Source organism: Musca autumnalis, unplaced genomic scaffold (genome assembly GCF_047663935.1).
Source record: "Musca autumnalis isolate F117 unplaced genomic scaffold, ASM4766393v1 scaffold_1, whole genome shotgun sequence".
NCBI classification, from domain to species: Eukaryota; Metazoa; Arthropoda; class Insecta; order Diptera; family Muscidae; genus Musca; species Musca autumnalis.
In genome coordinates, this window is record NW_027411644.1 from 96,814,128 (window position 1) to 96,826,914 (window position 12,787).

At 36.3% G+C, this 12,787-nt stretch overlaps 1 protein-coding gene across 21 annotated transcripts in view; it reads left to right on the top strand.

Annotated features, from left to right (window-relative positions):
• The first annotated feature begins 4,616 nt into the window (after positions 1 to 4,616).
• The window catches only part of Pkc98E (Protein kinase C), a 94,112-nt gene continuing 85,941 nt past the window's right edge, over positions 4,617 to 12,787 (top strand). For 4 of the 21 annotated variants that reach the window (XM_073985843.1, XM_073985783.1, XM_073985878.1 and 1 more), the window contains exon 1: positions 4,637 to 4,771. The gene's annotated coding sequence lies outside the window, so the exon portion shown is untranslated. Of the gene's footprint in view, positions 4,877 to 12,787 lie in introns of all 21 variants that reach the window. The other 17 variants (XM_073985835.1, XM_073985776.1, XM_073985799.1 and 14 more) reach the window with 12 other exon arrangements.

A 12,787-nucleotide genomic window follows, 5' to 3' on the forward strand; every position in this document is an offset into this window, starting at 1 on the left:
CAAAACAAAAACAATTCGTTGATCCCTACCCGTAGCGGCCGACATCATTTCTTGAAAAGAGAAACAAGTGTAAATATATGGTCTGTTCCTTTACTTTTGAAAATGGTAAAACCCGCAAAAGTAGTAAAAGTTGTAAACTGCTGCCATATGAACTGTATGGTGTCTAAAGTAAAGGAACGCTTTTCGAGTAAAAAGTGGTAAAACTTGAAGATTCTTGAACGTAAAGGAACAGAGCTATATTTTGAAGAATTTTTTATAAAATAAAAATATACAAACTAATAAACGAATATTTTTTTGAAAATTACGAGACTGCAATTTTTAATGGAGTGGAGTTGGACTCGAAAGCTGAACTAGTGATGAGAAGGCAACATAAAAAACCTTTAGGATGACGAAGCAAAATCAGTTGCGCTTGGATCATGGTGGAAAAAGAAGATGTTACATCAAATCATACAAAACGTCAAATTTGCTCACAATAATGCATTACTGTGAATTGGTTGTTTACAATTTGTATGTGATTTTATTCACAATAATGCATTTTGACAACTGGTAGGAAGATCAGCTGTTTTTGCCGCTGTACCTTATTATTGTGCCATGGCTTGGATTAAATGGAGAACGGAAGAAGTAAGCTCTGTTCCAGAACTAAAAAGTTTTTACAACTTTTACCACTTTTACACATTTTGCGTTCCCGTACACAAAATTTATGCCAAGTTTATACTTGCGCTCCAAAATCCACTGGATTTCACGAAATCCTGAAATACACCCCGGTGTTTACACTTATTTTTTTGTTGATTTCAAACATATCACCATGATCAAGGTGGATGCATATGCGCAGCTGATCGAACATGAATTTTCAAAACAAGTTGTTGTAAATTGAATTAAGCATCAAAAATATACGACAATATAGAACATTAAAACTTTATATTGAAAATTATCGTAAAATGACCTATATATCGTATTAATTGCGTATAGTACTAACAAATGAAAATATCAAAAAATGATTTTATCGTTGAGACTCCGTTATAATAAATTTTAGCTCTGTTCCAGAACTAAAAAGTTTTTACAATTTTTACCACTTTTACACATTTTCGTTCCCTTACGCAAAATGTATATGAAAATCGTTTACGACTGTTACAACTTTTACCACTTTATAAAGTACGGGAACAGGCCATTCGATAGATAAAAATTGTGCTCAGAACCTGCACAAAATTAGTACTTGCAGTAGTTTTCCCGTTTAGTGCTAAAAATGCGTTCCCATACTTCGAAATCTAGCAAGACTTGCACTTCTCTTTAAACAAAAATAGCGCCGAATAACACCCTCTTCTTCTGTTTTCTGCCATACAATTTTGGCCTAGTAGAAAACTAGCAGCAAGCATGTTCATTGGCATCTAATATTATAGCCGATTTTGATATTTATGCTGGAGTTTTTGCAATTTCCGTCATTTTTCCGTTCCCTTATTTTTTATGAAATTTGTATGGGAAAGCAAGTTTTGACAATTCGCACTTTTTTCTAACATTACCATTAAAAAGTACGGGAACACAATAAAAATATCATTGTAACAAAGTAATTTAATATTTTTTCACATTGTTTACAAATTTTGATACTAAAATTTTTTGTTGCAGCAATTGACCATCCACCTTGTTTATTGTGATACGTGAAAAGTGTTGCAACTTTTGGTACTTTTTAGGCAAAAGCAGGGTTGTATATCATGTGTACTGTGATTTCGATGTTGATTTCGCTGAAATCACGAAATGAGAGGATTTCATTTTTGTATGCGAAATCATGATAAATTTTGCTTGATTTCGCGCGAAATCACGAAACGCCCTCGAAATCACGAAACGACGCCAAATGTAAACTAAGCATTATATGAAAATCGTTTACGACTTTTTCCACTTTATAAAGTATGGGAACAGATCAGTACACTCAATTGTGATTGAATTTAATGAAAACATTTTTAATTTGTGTTTATATAGTAAAGTTCTTTGTATTCGTATTTAACACAAATAATAAATGCATTTTATTTATTCTGGGATATTTCGTAACATCTTGCATTTTTACTGCATCTTTAGATTGATTAAAAACATAAGCCCAAAAATACCTTTAAATTCAATCTAAGCGACTACATCGAAATCTGTGATTTGGATCGAAAACGGAGTGCATCCTAGCTGTATGCTTTGGAAGCAAAATAGAGTCCATCCTAGCTGCGCGCGCTCTTGTAAAATTCATACCCAGCAAAATATTTTGAAAGTGTGCATGTGGAGTTATGATTTCACAACATCCTTCGATACAATCCACACGGAGTTATGAAAAATGCACTCCGTTGGATACAATTTTCGACAGTTTGTTCTTTTGACACTTTTATCACTAAAAGTACTGAAATGAAGCTATCATGAAATCGCTGTAGTGGGGAACTTGATCTTAGAACCCCTAATTTCATGAAATTATCTAGGGAAGCATAAAATCATGAAATATTTTCAATCAAATCACTTTAGTGTGGACTTGGATTAAAGGTCTGGGTACATAAGCTGCCTCGCCTGCTTGCCTTGCTTGCTTCAGATAAGTCCCTGTCCACACTAGCGTGAATTTCATGAAATTAGGCGTTCTTAAATCGAATTCCTCACTGTAGCAATTTTATATGTGTGTTCGTTTACTCAAAATTTGTACAAATTGTTACTGGATGTTGTTCGTTTACTCTACAGTACAATGCAAAAGAACTTATGATTGGTTTACATTTACGAAATCCACTTGATTTCAACTGTCAAATCCATAGGTTAAACGTCAAATGAAATCCAATGGATTTCAGATGAGATTTCATTTGACGTTTGAGCTATGGGATTGACAGTTGAAATCGAGTGGATTTCGTAAATGTAAACTTAGCATTAGTCGATTACAAGAAGTTACTGTACTTGTACAAATTTGTACAAATTGTTGAGTAAACGAACACACCTTATGATTTTACACTACTATGGAAGTCGATCTAGAGACGCATAATTTCATGAAAATTTTTTCAATGGAAACACTCTAGTGTGGACCGGGACTAAAGAAATAAAAAAGAAAAGGGCAACCTAGTTAGAAATTTGCTCGGCCTTTTTTATTATTTTATTTTTATTATGTCAGAAATGAAGCAGGAAAGCAAGGCAAGCAGGCGAGGCAGCTTATGTACCCAGGCTTAAGGAATGCTCTCCGAGTTAAAAATGGTAAAATTTTAAGAAACTTTAACGTAAAGGAACAAATCTCATATGTATTGGTTTGTTCCAAAACTGCAAGAATCTACTAATTTTTACTATTTTTTTTCCGATAACATAAAGGGAAAAATGCTGTCGTAGTAAAACCCAGCAAAAAAGTTTGGAAGTAGTGCAATGCAGAGTTATGATTTCAATACATCTTTCGACGCAGTCCACACGGAGTTATGAAAATGCACACCGCTCGATACATTTTGGAAGCACTCGCTTAATGATCCCTAGTCAAGCAAGCCAATTTTTTGATCCCTACAATCGCAGTCTTTTTTTCTAAATACAAGAGTGTTAAAATTCTAAGAATTAGTTTTATAAAAAATAAAGAAATGCAAACTAAATATACGAACATTGCTGTAATTCACAAGACGCAAATTATTTTTGAAGTGGAGTTGGAGTTTTTTTGGGAATCTGAATTGGAGTTGGAGGAAAAATGAAAAACCATTTGGATGATGAAGCAATATCAATTTCGATGTCATAAAAGCAGAGTAGAGGAAGTAAACTTAGTTACGATCAAATTTAATGGAGAGTTTTTATAATATGTGTTAATGTAATAAAGTTAATATTCTTGTTTTACACGAATAAGCAATCTATTTTATTTATTTTGTGATATTTGCAATGGCTTGCATTTTATAACATCTTTAGACTGCATTTAAATTCAATCCAAAACACTACATCAAAGGCTGTGATTTGGATCGAAAATGGAGTGCATCCTAGCTGTGTGCCGTGGAAGCAAAATCGAGTGCATCCTAGCTGCGCGCTCTCTTGTAAAATTCATAGGTGAATTCATAGGAAAAGATGTACTCCAGCGGCAATTGTTCTAGTGATTTAACTGCATCCGCGGATGCAAACTTTTTGCTGGGAAAATAGTATCAGGTCAGGCAATGTGCGCTTGCTGAGAGCAAGTGAGCATACATTTCAATGCATTTTACATTGAAGTTTTCGCTCTCTTGCTCTCATCAAGCGCACATTGCCTGACCTGGAAATAGTAGCTTCTTGCAGGTTCTGGAAAAGAGCATTTGTCTTCGTTCGGTTGATGTTGTTTAACACAATGCAAGCACACGGTTAAGTCTTTACTTGTGAGGGTGCCCGATACTGTTTTAGGCCATGTTTATATTATAGCTTTTTGCAGGGTTAACCTTCGTTATGAGGATTTATTTGAAATATAAGCAATTGAATTGACATTTAAAACCCAGTGGGTTTGTTAAATCCAGTTATATATAAAATTACTATTACATGTCTTTTGATTGAAAATTCATTTAACATAACTGAAAATGTGAACATTGTTTTTAGCTCTATTTGAACATGGTATTATTCAATTTTCTGTTATCGATACTAACTAAATATCGATTCTTCCGATTTCATATTCGTACAGTTTTCGATTTACACATCCCTAATTCTAATTAGATAGAAAAGAAAAATTGCAAGAAAATATTCCAACTGTGTTTTTCTTTTTCGTGTGTGTGTAAAAGAAAATTTTTCGGATAAATTTTCCACACCAATATATAATACAAAAAAACCAATATAAAATTATAAAAAAGTAAAGTAAATAACAATAAATCGACAGAATAGCAGCCAATTAAAAACAAAACAAATAAATAATTCTAATGCGAAATGCAAACAAGTAAATAATAAAGAATTAAAAGTGAGCAATTTGTGTATTATGAAGTGGAAAAATATATAGAAGAAGAATATTAAATATTGGCATTGAAACGAAGAAGAGAAGAAAAAATTCTGTAGTAGTGAAAATCCAATCCATTTGTAAAACAGAAGAAGAGGAAGAAGAGCAGCAGCAAAGAACAGAACATATTCACACAGCTATATCCATAGAGAAAAGAAGTACACACAACACACATATATAGCAGTGTTGCCAAAATCCATCTTTTTGCTTAAAAAAAGATAAACGGAGATGAATAAGAGATTTTGGGTTTTTGTTGTTGTTGATTGATGTATTCAAGTTGTATTGATAAATTGGAATGAAATCCAATTAGAATCTTTGAATCTTTATTTTGTGTAATCAAACAATACAAATTTAAAACTCATACTCGAAAAGATACCGTTAAATGTGATTTCTTTGGAGACCGAAACGAAGGACGCCTTGTTCTTATTAAATCGTAATATTGTAATATGTTACAAGGACACTAACGAAAACGAAATCATACCAATGACCTTGTAAAATATTAAGTTTAATTTGTTTGTTGTTGCTGTTGTACTAGAAGGTAACCATTCATTATTTCTTCTCTCGTGGTTAAAAAAAACTTTGCATTAAGCGAAAGAATGCAGCAACTTGTAGTCTTGACTTTGCTTGGAGGATGCTGTTTTTTAGCATCAAGAGATGGCAACTCTAACCAATAGTGACCAAAAAAAATTTGTTCATCGATTTTGAGAAAGAAAAAAATGTTGCTCAATGTTTTTGCTTTTTTCTTGGCCTCGACAAAAGATACTTTTTTTCGTGGAACGACTTTATGAATGAATCCAGATTATGTGGAGTAATTCAAGTTTCTTGCCCGAAATAAAATTGTAAAGTATTTTCTTTAATGCTTTATTACACATGTAAATTTTCTTTCAAAATCCCTGTCTCATTGCCATCACACCTCAGTACCTCTGTAGTGGTGATGTGATTTTCAAGATGATGATTGTTCCCTGGTGACCATACAGCAGCAGCAGAATAGTAGGATGTTCTTGAAATGTAAATTTAAGATTTTTTTATCTTTCGAAAACTGTTTACTTTTTCGCTATGCTCTCTTCTATTCCACATCTTTCTTTATCAAGTAAAAGAAACAATATTTGAATAACAAAAATTGTCTAAACGTGAAAAGATAAGATACCTTTTTCGCAAATAAAGTAACCAGAGTTAAGCAACGGAAAAATAAGTAGCTACTATAGCGCTACACTTGAATTTGGTACATTGGAGATGTGCGATTTTTAAAGCAAAATCTACCTGTTATTAGAAGTTTAATTTTCAGTCTACATAGAATGTTATAGTAGATATTTACGATTTCAAATACAGTTGGTCAGGTAAATGTTTTCGAACAGAAAAATAATATTAGGACATTGGAGAATAAAAAAATAGTTTCAAATGTCGTTTAGGGACACCCCTGATCGGTTTGAAATGTTTAGGTTTGGAAATGTTTTGCTTTTGTCACAAATGAATTTATAGACGACGGAATACTCTCACCGAGTATGTTCAAATTCAGTGTGGTAAAAAATAAAATATCCCAGAAAATATTGCCATCTTCCCCAAAAATCGTCTTGACCGCGGAAAAATTGACTAATCCGTCGTCTATAAATTCATTAGTCTATGCCCTGGGCTTAAAGCAAATGTGTTCTTCTTTGACACAGCGGTGTCGAAGTTTTTCGGCAATTTACACACATACGACCCGAATGCATAGAAAGAGCGCACGAAAAAGAGATAATGTTTTGATTTGTTTTTGTTTTGTAGCGTGTGTGCATAAAAACACACTAACACACAGTCATAAGTTGCCAATAGTTTGAATACATTCACATTTTGGGCTGTTCTCTTTTTGGTCACGTCTGGCTTAAAGCAAAGCTCACCAACTACAAATGCAACCGCTCCGTTTGTGTTGGGCACACACACGAGATTATAATCTCGAGAGATATATATCTCCCTCTCTCGATAAACATCGCGTGCGTTAATACATTGCTTTCTTGTAAGAAAACAAAGAAGATGATCGGTGGTGACATTTACGATGAAACTTACCACCAAAATTGAATACTCTCCCAGCTGACGGAAAGGGAATTTTCGGAACTTGAAAGGTCCATTTCTCAGGAAGTATGGAGCTAAAGAAATACATTTTTTGTAATCAGGACAAAAAGACATACAGTTAGTCAACTTAATTATTGCAAAACCAAAATTATTACAACATTTGAAATAAAACATCATTTTATTGGTATAAATAAATATCATTTTTAATATTTTTGTTAACAGTATATTTTTTACAGATGTTTGTTAATATAATAAAATAAAAAAGTTGCTAAATTTCACTAAACATTTTCTTAAAACTGACAAAAATGAAAACATCTCATTATTTGCACTGTCAACTAAAAAATTGCAAAATTCAGAACTTTTCAGTCTTTTACGGTATTTTTCGAAAAGTTGGTTCTAATATTTTGTATGTCCACCTTTGGCATCAAAAACAGCTTGTAAACGTATCTGAATTTTATAAATAAGTTTCGTAATGTCATATTCCAATGGTATTTTTCGTCATTCTTCTTTACTGCATTTTATTTAGTCCCCCAGTTTAGTGGGCGGCCTATTCCCGACTTTTTTCTTCACGTGTACCCATGAATTGTCGATGGGGTTAATATGTAGACATTTGAGAGGGGTGTAAATAACTTTGGAACAGTTGTATAACAACCAAGTCCTACATAAATTTGATTTATGCTTAAGGGCGTTGTCTTGGTAGTACTTATATTGCAATTTGTTTGAATTTTCAGGGCCAACAGGCCTAAATTTCTTGACGCTTTTGGTTAAATCATGTTTTGAAACATCAAAATATACTTCCCCTGTCATTGTTTCCTTCAAAATCTGGATGTTACCAACGTCACTGCTTGGTATACAACCCCATACCATAAATGACAGTTTTCCGAACTTTACGCTATGTATTAAATTTTTGTTTTCCATGGCTGTAAGGGGTTTTCGCAACACTTTTTGAGACCCATCGTGATAGTACAACATAATTTTAGTCTGATCAGAAAATATAACGACATGCCGATAATAAAGATGGCGTGAAAAGTTGTCTGTAACAAGTCTGAATAGTTTCTATATATTGTGCTGGGAGGGCAATGGTTTTTTACCTAGTCACTCGTGATGAGTGAGTTATTATATAGCACTTTTCTGACTTTTCCATGTGACACACTTACTTCAAAATCATTTTTAATTAAAAAAAATCAATTATGTGGTGCTGCTTTGGGCTCTTTCGTCAATTTCTTTAATCGTTATCCTGTCAATTCGTGCGGGTACCATTTTGGGCCTGCCTTGTAACGCCTTCAGTTTGAGGTTGACGTCTTTCTCGGTGCGGTAAATGATGTTGTATACACTTCTCAGCTTACGAGAGGTGACTTTAAACGATTTCTCTTTCGGATTTAGCATTATTATAATTGGAATAGACCAAATGTAGCCTATTTTCCGAAATCGTTTACCTGACTTTCTCTTTTTCTGAATATACTGTCTATGTTACAAACACAAAAATTAATTTATGATCAAAAATAATGGATCTACATGTCCACATACCATAAAAGTCATAAAAATCGTTAATTGGAAAAAATCGCGGGGAACATCCCACGATTTTATTGCGCATTCATCCATTTTGCAATTATTTAGTTGACACCACAAAAACCAGGTACCTATCCATTTTGCCCGTTGTTTTTGTTATTTCCCACCGATTTCTGCATTTATTGGCTTGATGTTGTCATTAACAAGTAAATCAACAGATATTTACAAAAAGCCCAACATTATTGACAGAATTTCTTGTAGTAATCCCTAATTAAATATCAAAATTTTTAAAAATTTATCGTTTGCAATAATATAGTTGACTAACTGTATGTCATAAAATTTTCAGATTTTAGTTAGCTGGGAGAGTATTTGTTCCATTGATTCGGCTCTGCTTTCAACCAATTTCAAAAATAACACCAACTAAATAGAATTAGGGCAGTTGACAAGGTACAGCCGACCCTTATTGTATGTTCTGCGTTACGCCATCAATCCCGGATGTTAGTTGCGGCTCTCGTTTCTGTAGGAAGATGTTCTTTCTGCCGATTATGGATGGTTGTTGTTGTAGCAGCATAGAAACATACGTAGAAGCATGGGCAAAACACTTTGGTTTCGGGTCAATCTTGTACAAAAGAACCCGCTGCCGAGGGATTGATGTCACGTATGGTGGGTGATCTTCTAGGATGATATTCATACGATAGTTTCTTATATGTAGTCTCCGCGACTGCATTAGTATGAATATCAGTCAAACCGACCGACCTATCGCGTTATATGTGGTTAACAAGGTTTCTTTATATGCATCTCAAGTGATGTTAGCTAGGGACTTGACGACCTTGTTCCTTAATCTCAGCATGACGCAGATAACTGTGACATGTGGTGAACAGAGTGGCCGTAGATTTATTGGCGGATATTTGCATATTTCTCGCGTTGGAAAAGGTGGTAATATCATTCAAATAGTAGTTCAGCCTTTCACAAATGACACCAGCGAAGGTACCTGACGCCAAGATCATACAACCATCCGCATACCTTACGATCTCAATGCCGTCTGAAGTTTGTTAATACAGAAGATATAGATGTTAAACGAAGATTATTGTACATTACTGATTTATATTGTTAAGTTTTTTTCTCCCGAACAATATAATAATAGCCACACTGTTAGGTTTAGGTTTTAGGACGCGCGAAGGTGCATTGTGTTCATCCTGTAAATAGAAAAGAAAATATAGAAATAAAAAAAGTCTGTTAAAAGTCGATTTTTATTTTTGTTTCTTATTAAATTTAAAGGCGCTCGGCGTTCCTTCCCCATAGCCATTTGAGGCTTCTTGAGAAAAGAACAATCACTGATGGGTCCATGGTAGATAGGTCTGAGGCAGAAGAGAACTCATAGTAGCCGAAGAGTCTGTGTCTAGTGTTGTTTCACATTGGGCAATGATATAGTAGGTGCTCAATCGTTTCAGTCTCCTCCTCATCTTCGCATAGCCGGCAGTAATCGACACTACTGTCCCACAGACTAGTTCTGGATCTTATGTTGCAGTGCCCCGTTATGACCCCTACATCTATTCTGATCTCAGCCTTGTTAAGGAGTACCAGGGAAGAAGTTCTACGGCTCGATATAACCGGCCAGATAAGCCTCGAGATCCTGTAGAAGTTGTCCAGTTTATTTTTGAAGTGACACAGATGGGGATGCACAGTTTCCTCAATGTTAACAACATGGACAATCCGTGCAATTCAGTACTGCACTTCGACACGGCCTGTTCTGGTTGAGATCACGGCTAATATGTCTGGAACCCGTGTTGATGAACCGCAACTAGGTAGCACACTCTGATTCTGGGAAGGAATAACGTCTCAATTATCTTTCCTACTGGCGACACAAATGTAGTTTGACCACCCTTCCCATTTTCCAGGTTGCGAGAACTATTATGGTGGCTAAAGTTAGGTTGAGGTTTTCAATCAGTTGCTTCGACAGGTCCAAACCCTTTGGATGATTCTGCACTTGGGATAACGTCTGCAACATCGCCCATTGTTAACTTTGCTGGTTCCTCTACTGCTGGAAGAGATCATAAACGTCGTAAATATCATTGGTTAGCCATATAACATTCTATTCCTAAACTTCTCCAAAACTGTTGTGAGACTCTCTCCTTGTCGGAAACCCTGTCTGATATTGAACAGTTCGGGTATAATCTGTACGATTTACCTCTGCTAGCATCCTTGCCTGCCTTCAGTAGCGGGACCACCCTGCCAACTTTCCAGGCTTCTGGTACAATATGGATGCCTAACCATAGATTGAAGACTCTGGTTAAATACTTAACTCCGTGTTCATCCAGTTGCTTAAGCATTACCATTGATATTCCGTGTTAGACCAACGTTTTGGATGATTTCGCGTTTCGGAAATTGTGGTGATATCTCTTCGGCTGGGACCTACCAGTCTCCGGGTTCTCTATAAACTGCCGCTTAAAATAACGCGCGCACCATTTCAGGTCAGTTTCTGTCACGCTGTTGAAAATAACGTCCGTTTAAAAATCCTTCCCGGATGCGAGAGTGATTTTATCGTTGCCCACTATTTACTTAATCCTGTACCACTGTTGCATTGCTTCAGGGGGTCTAGCCACTTCATCTGCTTGTGTTCGCCTACTAACCTGTTGACTTCAAGAGTAAGTTGTCTAACTCTTGGGTGTTCAGGGTTCGAACGAAGAACCTAATCACGCTCACTTGCCTTGCGTCTACTACAAAATTTGGTCTGATTTCTGGTATTCGACCAGCAAGTATGTAGAGAGCGGCTGCTACCCGAGGATTTGATGGAATGGACAGCTCTCTGAAGCGGTGATTGATAAATTCTCTGAACCCTTGTCAATCAGCCCTCCCATGGTCGGGGGGGTCAATTTACGGAGACGAGAATATTGGTTTAGAACTCTGTTGCATCTGTAACCATTTATGATTTCGGAGACCAGCTGTTGATGCATGGTGTTCAGAGATTTCCCTACCGGCAGGCGGTTGACCTTCAATGGAATGACGTTTGGATGTCCCCACCATGGTCCATTTCACTCCCTAAATATTCCACGAACGTCGCCAAAAACTATAGGCGTCTATTCTGGTCTGAACCCGGCCTCCATACAAAATTTCGTGAAGATTTGTCCATAATTGCGGCCTGTAGCGTGCGTACAATTTTTAATGGGCGGAGAGTCGGACGGACGGACACACATATCAAAACCGATTTATCTCGTCGAGATATGAATTTTGGTATACCACATGGAGTCTACGACGAATATTTCGCGGTGTTACATGAATTTTTCGAAAAACAAACTTTAAATACCCTTTCCACATTGTGTTGTAGGGTATAGAAATGGCTAAAACCTCCAGCTCATTAGCCGTATTCGAAACTTCATTTGCTCGATATTATTATATGTAGTTTGTCCCTTCAGGGATGTTCGTCGGAAACTTATTACATTTACAAGTGGAATGTGTATTTCTCTTGCTAACGTTGTAAATTGGGTTAGCATGTCTGTCATGCACTCTGAAAGTCACGAGGTCAACTGTTGAACGATCTTGGTTTGGTTTCTATACAATGGAGTCCGAACACCATGGTCTTGTCTATAAAATGGCTGTTGATGCATGGTGTTCAGAGATTTCGCTACCGGCAGGCGGTTGACCTTCAATGGAATGACGTTTGGATGTCCCCACGATAGCACCTGAAGTCCTTACGGATACGTATATGTCGCTTTAATTGTCTCCTTTTCCCCAGGAGGTGCCAGCAAATGCTTCTATGCCTTTGTTTCTGGATTTCACATTGTGGCTGATTTGGGAGGCGTGCGATCAAGAATCTCAAGACTATTAAGAGTGCGGATACGCCTATCATCGGCGAAAATATAGATCATGGTCTCCTTGCCAAAGCATTGCTGCATTGCAGCCACTTCACTCGGAGCACAATTTGGCCCGTTAATTTCAGGTCAAACTTCTTCGTGGAAAGTAGAGATGTAGTTCTTCGATTGGAAAGGATGGGATAGAATGTCTTGGGTACGTTCGTCGTGTCAAATCGGGAAAGTTTGTCCCGATATCTTAGTTCGAACTGCCGCATGAAAGAGCACAAGGATGGCATTTTAGCCATTCCGGTGGATTGTTGTGGTCACAATCTCCAAAATACCGGAAATCTGGAGGTACCGTCCTATGGGGGCTATATGAAGGCGTGGACCTACACCAACAAATTTCTCATGGAAAGTTCAGCCATTTCGGTGTGATAATAAAGATAAAACCTTCACAACACCGAATATCAGGTGGAACCGTTCTGTGGGGGCTATATTAAAACGTGGACCGATGTAGCCCATTTGCAAT